Raw genomic sequence first — 14,070 nt, forward strand, 5'->3', positions numbered from 1 at the left:
TTTTAGGTGTCTGTTGGCCCAATATCTTTATTTTATAGATGAGAAATCCAAGGCTCGGAGAAATCAGGTTATCTGTCCAGGGCCATATAGCTATTTAATTGAAGAAACAAGACTTGAAAATGGTGTCCCTTCTCTTTCATTACTATTATCTATTCTTGTAAATTTGTTTTATTTTATTTACTTAAAAAAATTTTAAGTTTTATTTATTTATTTTGAGAGAGAGAGAGGGTGAGCAGGGGAGGGGCAGATAGGGGGGTGGAGAGAGAGAGAGAGAGAGAGAGAGAGAGAGAGAGAGAATCCCAAGCAGGCTCCATGCAGTCTGCGGGTATCCCGGTGCAGGGCTCGAACTCATGAACCGTTAGATCATGAGCTGAGCTGAAATCAAGAGTCAGACACTTAACCGGCTGAGCCACCGAGTCCCCTTATTTTGTTTTTAAAGTCTGTCCTCTTTTTTTTTTTTTTAAATTTTTTTTTTCAATGTTTATTTATTTTTGGGACAGAGAGAGACAGAGCATGAGCGGGGGAGGGGCAGAGAGAGAGGGAGACACAGAATCGGAAACAGGCTCCAGGCTCCGAGCCATCAGCCCAGAGCCTGACGCGGGGCTCGAACTCACGGACCGCGAGATCGTGACCTGGCTGAAGTCGGACGCTTAACCGACTGCGCCACCCAGGCGCCCCATGTCTGTCCTCTTTATAGCACCTGTTCTAGAGTGCAGAAAAAAATGTTGTTTTCATTAGGCAGAAGCAAAGCAGAGACACTGTGCGGTAAAGAGATTCACGGGCAAGGTCAAGAGATCCTCAGTAGCAGAAACTATAATAGTCATGCATACACAATGAGAAAAGCCCTATATACATCACTGTAGATACATCTGGGCTGCAAGTGTGGGATTTTAGGACCACCATAGATTGAGAAAATCACTAATTGTTGTCTTCTCCCCAACACTGTGCCTTCAACCTTGAGCCATATGGTAAAATGAACTATGCAAATCGTAAATCAGATCAAAAAAGAGGTGTGGATGCATTTTCTAGTCGTCTGTAGAAGGCCTCCCAGGTACCTGATGGTCACCTACAAAAGTGAAGATAATGTTTTTCCCTGGCTTTGCTGAACTGTCTGCCTGCTTATTGGTATAATTTTGCAGCACTTACTTGGCGGCTCTGGTAAAATGAAAGAGAAGCAAACATGAGATCTGGTCATTTGGAACAGTTGATCTCCTGTGTCTGGATAGCCGTTATAAACACTAAGCACAGACGAAGGAAAAGATGACGTGGAAAAAGGGATTGTCTGTGATGTTCAGACCTAAGAACTTATAAATTGCTTGGTGTTTCATTCGAACATAAAGCTATTCCCCTGTGTGTCTGCTGTTGTCTGGCTTTGTGTCTGAGATGCCTCCCTTAGGATGACCTCCGTTTCCAAGGCAGAGCCTGCAGTGTTCTGTGTTTCGGAAACCGACGGTATGTTTCAGCCTCCTTGGCAGGCAGAAGCGTATGAAGAATGGTCTCACCCAGCAGAGTCCTCAAGTCCTTTCCCGAACTTCTAAAGGTCCCAATTGCTCTTGTGGTCTCTGCTTTTGACTAGCAAATGAGTGTTGATGGCGTAGCATCCAAGTTGGAGTTGGGAGAGACCCTAGTTTTTAATTAGTGATTTATCAATAATATATGTTGCCTACAGCAAACCGGGAATTTCACATACCTTTCTTTTCCATTGTTTAATTCAAAGCTCTCAACTCTCAGGTAGAGATTACTATCCCATTTGAATGGAGGTTCAGAAAGATGGCCTGGTCACATTCCCACAGATCTGATATAAGATAACTATTCGTCCCCATTGCCATGGATAATCATTGACAGATCTTCCGTTGACTCTCAATAGCCGGTGTAGTCAATGTATTGTATGATCCCCCTAGTTAATTAGCACCAGAATTGATCTGGTGCAAAATTGTGAAGTGGCAGGAATTCATCTTTGGGACTTTCTTGCATCATTGATCTGACCTCCTTCATTCCTCCCTCCTGGCTACGTGATTTCCCAACCTCACCTTTGTGTTTTCCTCACTTATTCTGTCTCAGCTGGTTAGTGATTGGTTGCTGTTAAATGTTGGTATGACTAACAGCCTATGGGCCTTCCTCATCCATAAACCAGCCAAGAGTTCTCAACCATGTCGCTCTACAAACTTCAGTCTGGCCGCCACCTCCATGTTCGCAGAACGATGTGAAAGCTTCTGGCTGTGAAGCAGTTACCAGGATTATCTCTTGTCATTGTGTCCTTGTATCATTTCTTCTCTGTACTTGCACAGGACTCTGTATATGGCTTTCCCTCTGTGATTTATCACCTTGTGTGGTGATCGCTTGCTCATCATTCTATCTTTCCTACAATATTATGAAATCGTAGAGAGCCAAGGTAGTATTTTGTTAACGCATTCTCAGTACCTAGTGGTGTGCCTGACATAAAATAAAATAAAATAAAATAAAATAAAATAAAATAAAAATAAAATAAAATAAAAATAAAATAAGATTAAAATAGAAGGCTTGACAAATAAGTAGAAGAATCTCTTTTGCTACTGCTTTCCCTGGTTCTCCCAATTCTGTTTTTTTTATTTATTTGTTGTTTGTTTGCTTGCTTGCTTAAAACAAAGAAATTTATTATCTTACAGTTCAGGAGCCAAGAAGTGTGGAATCTAGGGGTCAGCAGGATCAAACTCTCTCTGAAACCTATAAGGGAAAATCTTTCCGTGCCTCTCCCTACCTTGCAGAGATGGCTGGCAATCACATGGCCTTCTCCCGTGTGTGTGTGTGTGTGTGTGTGTGTGTGTGTGTCCTGTAATTTTCTGAGTGCTGACTTTTTTACAGGACTTTTGGTCATCCACTTTGTTTTTTGCTACTCCTTTTCTGATGGTCTCTGATTCTCTATTATTTATTGAATCTTCTGTTTCACATTTACTGGTATTTATATTGTTGTGATGTTTGTCTTTCTTCCTCGCTGTGAATCTACTTTGTAACCTCACTTAACAACAGGTCCAACTGTTTCAATACCCGGACTTTACTGGGGACAAACACAGCTTGCCTGCTTCAGCTGCTTTGACTCCTGATACCTGTCCAGACCCAACTATCTTTTCTCCTTTTTGCAACATTGGATCTTGGAGTTAAAAGATGTGGCTTTGAACCCTAACTCTGTATCCTTCTGGCTGTGTGACCTATAACTTAGCCTTTTGAACTCATGTTCCACATCTGTGTCAAATAGGTAGTAACAATACCCTTGTCTCCAGAATGAATGAGATAACATGTGTAGAAGGACTTTGTAAATAAACAGCAAGCTTGTAAACGAACACCAGAATTAGGGGGCCATCACTGCTTTGTGTTTAAGAAGTTCGTAAACACAGGAGTGCCTGGGTGGCTCAGTCCGTTAAGCACCTGGCTTTGACTCAGGTCATGATCTCGTGGTTTGTGGGTTCAAGCCCCGTGTCGGGCTTTGTGCTGACAGCTCAGAGCCTGGATCCTGCTTCAGATTCTGTGTCTCCCTCTCTCTCTGCCCCTTTTCCCCTCCCCTCTGTATCTCTCTCAAAAATAAGTAATTAAAAATTTTTAATAAAAGAGAAGTTCTTAAACACAGAAAGTCTCCCTCAAGCCATAATAATAAGGCTCTTCTAAAGTAAAGAGTGAACACTTTAAGATTTGGCATATCACCTTGGAAGGATAGCCAACCTTGGACTAGGTCATCTTTGGAACCGGTGAGAAATGCTGTTTTATAGTTTGCTAAATTTAGGTCTGAGCCACATTGAACTAAAAGTTGAACATTCTCTAACTTAGATTCATGTTTGTAAATTATTTTTAAATTGGTTTCTTTGAATTTAAAGCAATTCTGGATGTTTAAGCCTGACAATATGTTTGTTATATAATGAGTGAAAAAATTGCAAAAAAAATGGGCTACATCACACATTAGTGTTGGTTTGCAATAGCCTTTAGAAACAGGTAAAAAAAAATACTTAAGGAATTAAGGCAGATACTGTAAAGTCTTGGTATTAAAATTTCAGATGGGAGTGCCTGGATGGTTCAGTTGGTTAAGAGTCTGACTCTTGATCTCAGCTCAGGTCTTGATCTGAAGATTGTGAGTTCAAGCCCCACATTGGGCTCCACCTTTGGCTCTGTGCTGGGCATGAAGCTTACTAAAAAAAAAAAAAAAATCAGATTAGCAGGCCTGAAAACCTCAGATAATTCTGCCCATTGGAATTTGAAAATATTTTCCAAATTTTATTGATTTCATACTCAAACTATTCCAACCACATTTCTGTTTTATAAAATGTAGAACTTACAACATTGACATTTTCTATAAAAGAAGAATGCTATTTTTAAGAATATAGTTCTTTTCTACTTTGTGGGAAGGTTTCAAAGATTGTAGTCAAAGAACTGTTTATAGAAAATATGCAGTGAATGGGCAAGTCTGACACTCCCAAGTATGATTACAGATGTTAAGATGCTGTATTAATACTAATTTTAAGAGCTTGTAAATAAATAAGTCGTAAAAAAAAAAAATAAGTCCCAGGGATGAAAAGCACACAGCATAGGGAATGGTTAATAATATTGTAATAACTTGTATGGTGACAGGTGGTGAGCATTTTGTAATGTATAGAATTGTTGAATCACTACATCATATACCTACGTCACAAGCCACTAGGTCATAAACCAATGTATGTCAACTACACTTCAGTTAAAAAGTTTTAAAGAGTTTGAATTTCTTTTCTAACTTACATGGTTTTTTTTTTTTTTAAGTGCTTGCGAATGTCAGTCTTTGGTTGAAAATGCATTTGAAATGCACTCTAGCTAAAGTGGTTTAAAGGGTTTTGAAATTTGGGGGGGGGTGCTGCTAACGGTTGTGTTATAAATACCTCTGGTGGTGCAGATGTGACTTACACCTTTTGCTTTGCTGCACTATTTCGTAAATCATAATCCTTTCTCATGATAATGATGTGTTGCTTCGAGCTGGCGAAATAATAGCTGAACACCTTTGAAGAGCTTCTGTAATGTTTGCAACATACTCCACTGAAGATCTGTAGATTTTTGGAAGCCCTGTGCTCTGTTCAAAATGGCCAAAGGGAATTTAGAGAATCGCCATGCTGCCTTTGGTACATTCAAGTTTAAGTACACTCTGAATATTTATTTTTAATTCACGCTTCAGCTAGTCCCCACGCTATGCATATTCTTGTAGCAGTAAACCGGTTAAGCATGATTGATGGCAAAGAACTGTACAAATTCAAGGAGGTCTATACAGGAAAAGGTGAGGCTTCAGTCGTGAGCTGGGAAGCTTTTTGTAGAAAGGGCTAGATAGTAAATATTTTTGATTTTAAAGACCACACGATCTCTTTTGCAACTACTCGATTCTGCTGTTGTGGTGTGAAATCAGCCATACACGGTGCGTCAATGGGTAAGCATTGCCGTGTTCCAATTAAACTTTATAAAAAGAGACAACAGAGCAGATTGGGGCTGTGGGTTGTGAATCGCTCACACCTGTTCTAAGCAGAAGCTTTGTCATTGCTTACATTTTTTTTTAACCTCTTTTTCTCCACAGAGAGGATTCAGAACAACACAGAAGATTAGAGAGATGTTAATAATCATCAAAACTCGAGACAAGGCCTCCGACTTACTGCTGTAGCTGAAAGAGCTGCTTCGGGAGAGAGTAAGTGATTGCTCTTCTAATCCTACAGTCTTTATTCAGAACGAATAAACAGTTGAGGTGAGAAACTAAACTCAGAAGACAAGGTGGCCGTCTCCTTGGATGAGTCTCAAAGCCCGTCCTCTGTGGCAGTTACTGGTATTGGCTCGACATGGACAGATTGCCTATGAACCAAGCAGAGGCGTGAGTTGAAATCCAGGCCAAATGGACTCAGTTTCTAGGACTGAGGTGTCACAGTGCCGAGTGGCTGATGACTCACGATCTTTGTCTCACCTCCTTTTCCTATGGCTTAAGTGTCACCCCTTTTGCTGCTTGTTTCCACATCTAGAGAAAGGAAAAAGTGGGGGGAAGGGTGGCTAAAACAAGTCATTGAAGATGTCTTGGGAGAATGGAACATAAAGGGTGGAAGAGCAGAAATGGCACCAAAAAAAAAGGAGAGAGAGAGAGAGAGAGGAAATAGACGATTGGGGACCAATCTGGCTCTAAGCAGAGATTCTGAATAAGTGGAATTATTTGGGGTGCCATCACTTTTGCCTCCCCTTGCTCCACCCCATTACTTCTCAAACGCTGGGCATGAGTGCCACTTGAGGGTCTGGAAAACCTTCTCCCTGCCTTGGGCAAGGCTGGAACGTCCAGGCTTCTCTTCTCTCTCCCCACTTGACCGGTTTCGAAATTTTCAGATAATCTCAGATAGCTTTTAAAAGGAAGGACCATCATTTTTACACAAGGCAGAATAATTGAGAGCCCCGAATTAATCTGTAATTTATGACATTCAGGAAGTGTAGGGAGATCATTTTCAGCAGAGGGGAGTCCCACGCAATCCCTTCAATGACACTAAGTAAGCCCTGAGTGCTTGCTTTTGGGTCAGGACAGGCGTCTGTTGCCAGTATGGGTTACGAAAACAAAAACACAAATGGTGAAACTCTTGGAGCCCAAGGGGTCACCTGCTTCTCTAGACTCTGTAGACCACCCTTCCTTTTAATATCCAAATATGGCAACTTGCGACTCCGCCCCATACCAGGATGAGACTATCCTTTGGTGTTCCTGCAGATTTCAGGGGAATAGAAATCTTGATTGGCCTGCTGAGCAGTTTGCTTCTTAAATGTCACTTGTCATCCCTGGGGATTCCTTTTCTCTTGCTGGCCCACTCTCCCCCTGAGGTGAACACCACCCTGGTTTCTCCATTTTTCGTGAATAACTCGAAAAATAACTCGTGCATGGCAGACTTTTTCCAAGGTTGGCAGTAATCGTGGGCAATTATAAGTATAGTACCATATGGACCTCAATTTAAATTTAATATCAGATATTAGCTTCCCAGTAGTCATTTCTGATAATAGGAGGTGAGCTTCCTCTTTTCCCAGGACCCTTCCCTTGGCACCGGGGGTCTTCCTTCCTTGCTTCCCGGCTCATTCTCGCATGCTTCATTATCCCTTTTATCCCTCTGACCTTTGTCTTCTCTTTCTATAATATCTTTTTCACCTTCTCTGTAGAGCAGTTTCATTCTTTGTTTTTCAAACCCTCTTCTAAAGGTGGAGAGGCTCTCTGTGCAGATGTATGCGCAAAAAGATTAGTGAGGTAATTCTTTAAATACAGAGCTTTCTGGGGCACCTGGATGGCTCAGTCGGTTAGGTGTCCAACTCTTGATCCTGGTTCAAGTCACAATCTCTTGGTTCATAAGTTCAAGCCCCATGTCGGGCTTCATGCTGACAGTGCAGAGCCTGCTTAGGATTCTCTCTCTCTCTCTCTCTCTCTCAAAACAAATAAATAAACTTAAAAAATAAATATAGAGCTTTCTCCCAAATATGAATTTTACCATCTCCTAGAATAAAACCAAAAAGATGCAGTCAGGTCTTGTGCAATAATAGCAATTTTAATTATTGACTCTCTGGCAATTTAATGACAAGTGCAATCACCTTTTTCTCAGTTCTACTTTTTGAAATCTCTTGGGTCTTTAAATCTTAAACAGTGGAACTATGTTCCATTCCCTCCCTCTTGAAGTTCTTACACATTTTGGTTTCCATGGCATTGTACTTGTTTGGCTTCTTAAAACTCATTGAGCATGTCTCTTCCATCTCATTTCTTGGCTTTTTTTCCCCCCCTGGTAACCTAGCCCAAGGATTCTGGGTTAAAATACAAGCTGCAGTGTGGGAGTGTCAGGCAAGTTCATGGAACTCTGAGAGGGTCCCAAAAGGCAACAGGCAACATTATCCAACCTATTCTTTCATCTCTGATCACTCCCACATTAATTACGATGTAGACCAAGTATATATGTGGCTATTTGTTTTACTTCTCAAGTGATAGGCTCTATTAACAGCTTTTGTGATTTAGCTCCTCCCTACTTGTCTATCTGCCAGGGGTTCTAAAGGGCCAGTCACTCAAGCTGGAAATGTGGCATCATCACTGAAACATCTTTGCCCCCATCCCTGAGATTCAGATGACAACTGGGTCCTTATCACATTTTCCTTCCCTTTCCAGCCTCATTTCTGTCTTCTCCGTTCCGCTTGTATTTGCCAGCACCCTCGTCCAGCCAGCCCCGTGTTGGCCTTCATCTTCTCCAGTTACCCAGGGAGACCCAAAAGTTGTCTCTTCTCCGAGTAGGGAACCAGTAGAATGGATCCCTGAAACTCAGTGAACATAGCGTTGCTTCACTCCAGCATTTCCATGCACACAAGCATTCTGTTACCTCTGACACAGTTGCATCTGGTAAGTGTTTTAATGGGACGGAGCAAAATTGTTCTGAATTCCTCTCCCAACTGCTTGGCGAGTTGCGCCCCGGCTGGGCTTCGGGAAGCTGGGTCTGGTGCGGGCGTGGACCGTAAAGCAGGAGGGCTCTCTGCTGCCAGGTATGGAGTGAACTGAAAACAGAACAGGGATTTGGGCGAACACAAGCGGTGGAACTTGCCCTATTGGGGGGGAGGGTCTGACCGCGGGTGACCACCTGCTGCCCAAAGTCACACTCAGGCCCACGTGCCTGATACTCTCTGGGGGCGAGGACCAGCCGTACAGGTCATTTTAAAGAAAATGGGCATGACTATTAGAAGACACGTGGCCTGAAACTGCAGTCAGAAACCCAACACACATATGGCGGTTTTAGGGTCTCACTCACTTATTGTCATTTTATTCTGTTAATTTGATGGATAATTGAGAAACAATTCTTCCATTCACCATTTCAGTCAATGCACGCGCAGCACTACAGAATATGGTTAACGTCTCCTCTTCTCTCATGGAAGGATATTCCGGTGGCAGGAAGTAGATCATGAAACAGGAAATAAGCTAATCACAGAGAAGGGGGATACAAGGAAGGAATGAAACCAGCCAGTGGGGTAGAGAATGACGAGAAGAATCGTACTGTAGATTGGATGCTAAGGGGACAAGTACTATTTTATTTATTAATTTATTTATTTGTAACATTTTTATTTATTTTGAGAGACAGAGCAGGAGGGAGAGAGGAACAGAGAGAGAGGGAGACACAGAATCCGAAGCAGGCTCCAGGCTCTGAGCTGTCAGCACAGAGCCCGACGCGGGGCTTGAACCCACAAACCGCGAGATCATGACCTGAGCTGAAGTCGGCCGCTTAACCGACTGAGCCACCCAGGCGCCCCAGGGACAAGTACTATTTTAAATGGAGATTTGACTAATGAGAAGGGGCCAACCACACAAAGAGGTTAATCCTAGATAGAAGGAATAGGAAGCACAGTATTCCAAGACAGGAACAAAGACAATAGAAAATTCAGTGTGATCAGGGAGTGGGGAGCAACTGTCAGAAGAGACAGAGATGAGAATTGAGAGACGGGCAAACGGCAGATGTTGGGAGACTTGCGGCAGGAGAATGACGTATGAGTTTCAATGGGAAACTACTGGGGCGCCTGGGTGGCTCAGTCGGTTGAGCGTCTGACTTTGGCTCAGGTCATGGTCTCACACTCCTCAAGTTCAAGCCCGGTGTAGGGCTCTGTGCTGACAGCTCGGAGCCTGGAGCCTGCCTCGGATTCTGTGTCTCCCTCTCTCTCTGCCCCTCCCCACTTATGCTCTGTCTCTTTCTGTCTCTCAAAAACAAAATATAAGGCTGATACCAATTTCAGAAATAAATAAATAAATAAATGGGAAACTACCGATGGGTCATAAGGAAGGGAGGGGCACTCTCATTTTTTGTCTCCCTTCAGGCTCAGAGGGTCACTCTGACAGCAGTTTTGCCGTTCATTGCTCATCCTCTCTGTTTCCCTTTTCTTTGAGAATGGCTATATTTTTTCACTCAAAATTCCAGAGGAAACCAAGTAATTGGCAGGTAATTAATTGCTGTTAATTGGGCCACCTCCTGAGTTGCTGGACAAACCATGGAAGGACCACTCTTGGGTCAGCTTTCAAGTTTTGTTACAAGCACCTGTTCAGAGGAAAACTTACTTGCTTCTATAAATTGGGAGCTCGGGGCAGGTGCATTTCAACTAGAATGGAAAGAGTGTCAGGAATGGCAGACCGATGTGTTCAATTCATACCTTCTTCTGCATGCTTAAAATTAAGGGGCAAACTAATAAAACGTTATTGAAGTAAAGGGCGCCTGGGTGGCTCAGTCGGTTAAGCATCCGACTTCGGCTCAGGTCATGATCTCACTGTTCATGAGTTCAAGCCCTGGGTCGGGCTCTGTGCTGACAGCTCAGAGCCTGGGGCCCACTTTGGATTCTGTGTCTCCCTCTCTCTCTGCCCCTCCTCTGCTCACACTGTCTCTCTCTCTCTCTCTCTCTTAAAAATAAATAAACATTAAAAAAATTTTTTAAAAAGTAATTGAAGTAAAATGCATGATATTATATGTTATATAATTACAATATTTTGTATATTATTATGAATTGGAGTAAAATGCATATAACATTGTGTATTACATTACATAATTACATTTTATATATTATATTATATAATATATGACACATAATAATATATTATATAAAATAACTATATCACATAAAATTATTTCCTTTTTTGGCCTACAGAATATATTTTCCTAGAAAACAGGGATGGTGGTTGATGTGAAACCAGACCCAGTTTTCTTGGCCCTGGATTCATGTCTGGCAACACGGCTAAAAGAGATTAGCGCCTGGGTTGTAGTCCTTGATGGAGATGTCTTTGTGCCCCTTTTTGGCAGCTCGGCAGATAATCTGCCCATATACATCTGTTGTATTGCTGTGAAATGTTGCACACAAAGCATCTGAAACACCTGTTCCTTGTTATTTTCCTTGCTGAGAAATAAGTCGTTTCCATTTTACCTTACCCACATACTTCTGATGTGTCTTAGAGATCCTGGATCAACGTACTCAGTCATAGGTTAATCTAACACCCACGGACTAAAAAGACATCTCTATGATACCAAGCTAAATATCGACAAACCCCAGAACAGAACCTGTGTATTCTCATTTCTATTTCAGTAATTGTTATAATTGTGTCTGGAGATGGGAAGGGGAGTAGAAAAAAAAAACTAATGCAACATGTGGGAAAACTGAAATGTAGGAATTGAATTTGGTTGGGGAAAGGCAGTGGTGAGAATAATTAAGAGGAAAATAGCACATTCAGATAAAGAGAAAATGGGATGGAAAATGAGAAAAGGGAATACAATAAAAGGGAGGTATCCAACATAGAACATTAGACAATATGGCCTGTAAGCCATTTTGAACCCAGTCAATCCCTTTAAGTCTTAAGAGAATTTTGTATTTTTTAAATTTTTTTAAATTTGAAAAATTTTTTAATGTTTTATTTTTGAGAGAGAGAGAGGCAGACAGAGTGTGAGTGTGGGAGGGGCAGAGAGAGAGGGAGACATGGAATCCAAAGAAGGCTCCAGGCTCTGAGCTTTCAGCACAGAGCCTGACACAGGGCTTGAACTCATGAACTTGAGCCAAAGTCAGGTGCTTAACTGACTGAGCCACCCAGGTGCCCCTTAAGAGAATTTTTTAATGTGGCCGTGTTTTAACTAGCTTGATTTCTTTGAAGGGCTTTTGTCATGAAAGTGAGAAGTAGTCAAGGATTTTCTTGACTGTGGTTCTATGTCAGATTGAGATGGCATGGCTTGACTTTTCTATAACTGCCTGATGGGTTCCCAAAGATGGTGAATGCAGAGTAAAGCAGGCTTATTGACCAGGGAACTATAACCCTTGAGTCAGCAACTGTCTGGACCTTGTGGGATGATCAGAGTTCAGCAGAAGCATAGAGGATACTCTTTCTTCTTTTCTACTATGCTTTAATCATTTCTTCTTATAAGACATTGCTTTGAGGGGCACCTGGGTGGCTCAGTCAGCTGAGTGTCTGACTTCGGCTCAGGTCATGATCTCGTGGTCTGTGAGTTCAAGCCCCACACCAGGCTCTGTGCTGACAGCTCAGATCCTGGAGCCTGTTTCCGATTCTGTGTCTCCCTCTCTCTGCCTCTACCCCGCTCATGCTCTGTCTCTCTCTGTGTCAAAAATAAACATTAGAAAAAATTTTTTATAAAAAGACATTGCTTTGAGGATTAAAGAATCGGAATCCTTAGGGTGCTTACTCTTTATGAAAAATATTCTGTTGTTTCATAAACAGGATATGCTGCTCTAGGCAGGGATTATGAAGCTTTTTCTGTAAAGGGCCAGATAGTAAATATTTTAGGGTTTGCTGACCATACTTACTGTTGTGGGGTGACAAACAATTGCAACTACTCAACTTTGCCAATGTCATACAAAAGGTACAAAAAGGTTTTACAATACATAAAGGAATGGGGGCACCTCAGTGGCTCAGTTGGTTAAGCGTCTGACTTCGGCTCAGGTCATGATCTCACGGTTCGTGAGTTCAAACCCCACGTCAGGCTCTGTACTGACAGCTCAGATTCTGTGTCTTTCTCTGCCCCTCATGTCTCCCTCTCAAAATAAATAGACATTAAAAACAAACAAACAATACATAAAGGAATGGGTGTAGCCATGTTCCAACAAATTTTATTTGCAAAAACAGGTTATGCCTATTTGAACCTACCAAGCTAGAGGAGCAAAAAAAAAAAAAAAAAAAAAAAGAATAAAGAAAACTGAGGAGGGGCAAAGAACTTATGGATACAATCAAGTGGATTAATATATGCATAATGAGAGTCCCAGAAGGAGAAGGGAGAGGAATGGGAAGATAGTGTATCTGAAGAAATAATGGCCCAAAACTTTTCAAATTTGTGAAAATAAATGGACATACAAATTTAAGAAGCTCAGTGAACCTTAGCTGTGAAAAACCCAAAGAGGCTCACATTATGATGCATTATATTCAAACTGTCAAAAGTTACAGATGAAGAGAACCTTAAAAGCAGCAAGACAAAAGTGGCTGATCATGTGCAAGGAAGCTCCTCTCAGATTATCACCTCTCAGGTGCCTCAGCAGAAAGCTTGTAGGTCAGAAGAGGGTGGGGTGACATATTCAATGTACAAAAAAAAAAAGCTGTCAACCAAGAATACTATATCTAACAAAACTGTTTTTCAAAAATGAAAGCGTGATTAAGACTTCCCCAGATTAAAAAAAAATTTTAAATGTTACCCAGATAAACAAAAGCTACAGGATTTCATCACCACCAGATTTGCCCTATAGTAAATGCTAAAGGGAATCCTTCAACTTGAAATGAAATGAAACTAGACAGCAACACAAAAATCATATGAAAATATAGAGGTCTCTAGTAAAGGTAAACATATGGACAGATATAAGATCTTGTAGAATTAAAATGTTGATGTATAAGTCACTTTTAATTAGCATATGGAATTTAAAAGACAAAGCCTAAAAATATAAATCTATTGCTAATTGATATATAATATAAATATAATTTGAGGGGGCAGAGATGTAAGGGAGTAGAGTGCTTGTGATTAAAGTTATCATCAGTTTAAAGTAGATTTTACAACTTTATGATGTCTTATACAACACTCTTGGGAACCACAAAGAAGGTACCTATAGAAAATGCACAGAAAGAAATCAGAAGGGAATCAAAGCATGTCATTATATATTAAAAATATATGCACAAAGGAAGACCGTGAGAGAGGAAAAGAAGAACAAAAGAGCTACAAGAAGAAAACAGTAAAACGGCAAAAGTTATTCTCTATCAGTAATTGCTTTAAATGTAAAGGGATTAAACTCCCCAATCTAAAGACAAAGATTGGCTGAATGAAACTAAAAACAAAATAAAATGAATTTAAAAACAAAACAAAACAAAACAAGATCTAACTATTTGCTGTCCACAAGAGGCACACTTCAGATGTAAAGACACACAGGCAGAAACTGAAAGGAGAGAAAAAGATATTCCATGCAAATGGAAACCAAAAGATAGCAGAGTGTCCATATTAATATCAGCCACAAGAGAAAAAGAAGGTCTTTCTCTGTCTCTATCTCTCCTTCTCTCTCTCTCTCAGTGAGTGTGTGTGTGTGTGTGTGTGTGTGTGTGTATAC

The 14,070-nt window shown here is 41.2% G+C and overlaps 1 long non-coding RNA gene across 1 annotated transcript in view; it reads left to right on the forward strand.

Moving 5' to 3' along the window:
• Positions 1-9,116, forward strand: part of LOC122489191 — a 57,527-nt gene extending 48,411 nt beyond the window's left edge. Inside the window, exons 2-3 of the long non-coding RNA XR_006298862.1 lie at positions 5,555-5,662; positions 8,174-9,116. This is a non-coding gene — a long non-coding RNA (uncharacterized LOC122489191). The remainder of the gene's footprint in view (positions 1-5,554; positions 5,663-8,173) is intronic.
• Positions 9,117-14,070: the final 4,954 nt, after the last annotated feature.

The sequence above is a fragment of the Prionailurus bengalensis genome, chromosome B2 (genome assembly GCF_016509475.1).
Source record: "Prionailurus bengalensis isolate Pbe53 chromosome B2, Fcat_Pben_1.1_paternal_pri, whole genome shotgun sequence".
NCBI lineage: Eukaryota > Metazoa > Chordata > Mammalia > Carnivora > Felidae > Prionailurus > Prionailurus bengalensis.